At 56.8% G+C, this 2,211-nt stretch overlaps 2 pseudogenes; one reads left to right on the forward strand and one right to left on the reverse strand.

The window, feature by feature from the left end:
- The window catches only part of LOC105304848, a 14,572-nt pseudogene that overhangs the window by 5,160 nt on the left and 7,201 nt on the right, over nucleotides 1-2,211 (forward strand).
- Nucleotides 1,159-1,277, reverse strand: LOC111731231 (annotated as a pseudogene).

The following is a 2,211-nucleotide window of genomic DNA, read 5'->3' on the forward strand; positions in this document are numbered from 1 at the left end:
CAGTCCACTGCCCCTTACCTTCACATCGACTCTCTGCATCAAGAGAGACAGACAGAAAGGGAGAGCTGAGAGACAGAGGGACAGAGAAACCCAGAGACAGAGCGAGTGACCGGGAGGGAAAGAGAAAGGAGAACATAGGTCGCCAGGGCGGTAGGCCCAGTGGGAGCCACGAAGGAGGGGACCGGGACGGGGTCGCCGGGGAAGGGAAGGGCCGCGGGAGTTAGCTGGGGTCAGACACAGAGACAGTGAGGAGGAAAGGGACAGAGACCGAGAGAGAGACGAGAGAGGAAAAGCCGCGCGGGAAAGAGCGCGAGCCCGTGCCTGCCCATGCAGAGAGCAGGACAGGACACGCAGACGAGAGCACCGACGCACTGAGCCGGACCCCGACTGTGACCCCGAGACCCTACGGCCGCCCTGAAGAGGCCGCTTCCACAGCAGAGGGTGGTCGTGCTGGGGCTGGGCTCGGGCAGGGCAGTGGTTCATGCCCCGTGCCCAGTGCCCGGTGCCCAGTGCCCCGTGCCCCGGGACAGGCTGTGGGCTCAGGGAAGCTCGTTGTACTCGGAGTCCTGTCCGGGGTCCCGCCACAGAAAGGAAAGATGCGCTGGCTCCCTGGAGTGTGTGTGTGTGTGTGGCCGCTCGCTGCGGCCTGTCGCGAGCAAGACGGCTCTCGCCGCACACGCGCTCGCGCTCTGGTGTGTCTCAGCCTCTCTGACGCAGCTGGTTGGTCCCGCTTCCCGTCCCGGCTGTGCAGGGCGGCCTCGCACCTGGTCCGAGGGCACCTGGCTGTCCCGTGAGAAGGGCAGGGAGAAGCGCGCCGGCTGAGACTTGAGGCCTTGGGCGGAGCTGGGCGGGGCGCGGCGGGCGGGTGGTGGTGGCCGGTCCCTAATCCCTGGGGTGCGAGTGCACTCCCAGATTGTGTCAGAAACGGCGGTCCTTAGGGTTCAGCCTTGCGGAGCCCAGGAAGGGAAGGGTCCGAAGCGGAGAGAGAAAACAGCCCAGGACTGGCTGCAGGAGAGTAGGTGGAGACCAGCGGTGGTGAGGGGCGCGCAGCCATGCGGGCAGCTCTTGGGATCGAGTGGCTCCCCGGGACCCCCGAGACAGCGAGCGAGCGAGCAGAGCCCGGGGCGTCCAGGGGCACCCTGGCTGGAAGGCGGCAAAAGCCTACAGAACCCAGTATTCTCAGGTGGTCTCCCATCTAAGTACTAACCAGGCCCGACTCTGCTTAGCTTCCGAGATCAGATGCGATCAGACCCGCTCAGGGTGGTATGGCTGTAAAGGGAGAGGTTGTCGTCTGCCACCGAAAGATCTCGAACCTGGCCTCCTGGGCGCTGGAGACACCCGCGCCTGCATCGCACCTACTGGGGGTGGGTGGGTTGCGGGGGTTCCGCCAGCGAGGCGGCGGCCAGCAGACACCAGCCGCGCTAACGCACAGCGGGTCTTGGCTTGTTCGCGGCAAGTGCCAAAGGTGTGGGTTGGGCCCTCTCCCATCCCGGGACTGGCCAGCAAAAAAATAACTTCTCATGATGACATACACTCATCAGTTATTCCCAGGATACACACTGGATGGCAACAAATAATAACTTTTCATGATAACATACATTCATGTGTTACTCAAGTGATGCCCAGGATGACAGCACAGAATAACTTTTTCTGAGGATGTACACCTGGATGCTATTCCCAAAATGTCCACCAGATGGCAGCCGAGAGTAATTTTTTTTTTTTTTTTTACATCCACTCTGAAGTTATTCCAAGATGCAAAGTAGATGAGAGCAGAAAATACATTATCATGATGGCATACACTGGGCTGTTACTCCAAAAAAATTCCCACAGGATGGCAGCATAAAATTAATTTTTATGACGACATACACTAGTTTGTCATTTTCGAAATGGCAGGAGGCGGCAGCAGAAACAATGTTTCAAGATATGCAATCTTTGTTTTTAACAAGATGCACACGAATTGGCAACAGACAAAAACATTTTATGATGACATGCCCCTGGGTGTTAGTTATAAAATGCACACGGGATAGCAGCTGAAATATTTTTTCATGACATGCGCTGTGGCATAACTCTCAAAATTCCCACTGGATGGAAGCAGAGAATGAATATTCATGATGACAACCACTCAAGTGTTATTCCTAAAAACCCACCAGATGGCAGCAGAAAATAAATTTTTATGATGACATACACCTAGGTGTTATTTTCAAAATTCCC

The sequence above is a fragment of the Pteropus vampyrus genome, unplaced genomic scaffold (genome assembly GCF_000151845.1).
Source record: "Pteropus vampyrus isolate Shadow unplaced genomic scaffold, Pvam_2.0 Scaffold356, whole genome shotgun sequence".
Classification (NCBI taxonomy): Eukaryota; Metazoa; Chordata; class Mammalia; order Chiroptera; family Pteropodidae; genus Pteropus; species Pteropus vampyrus.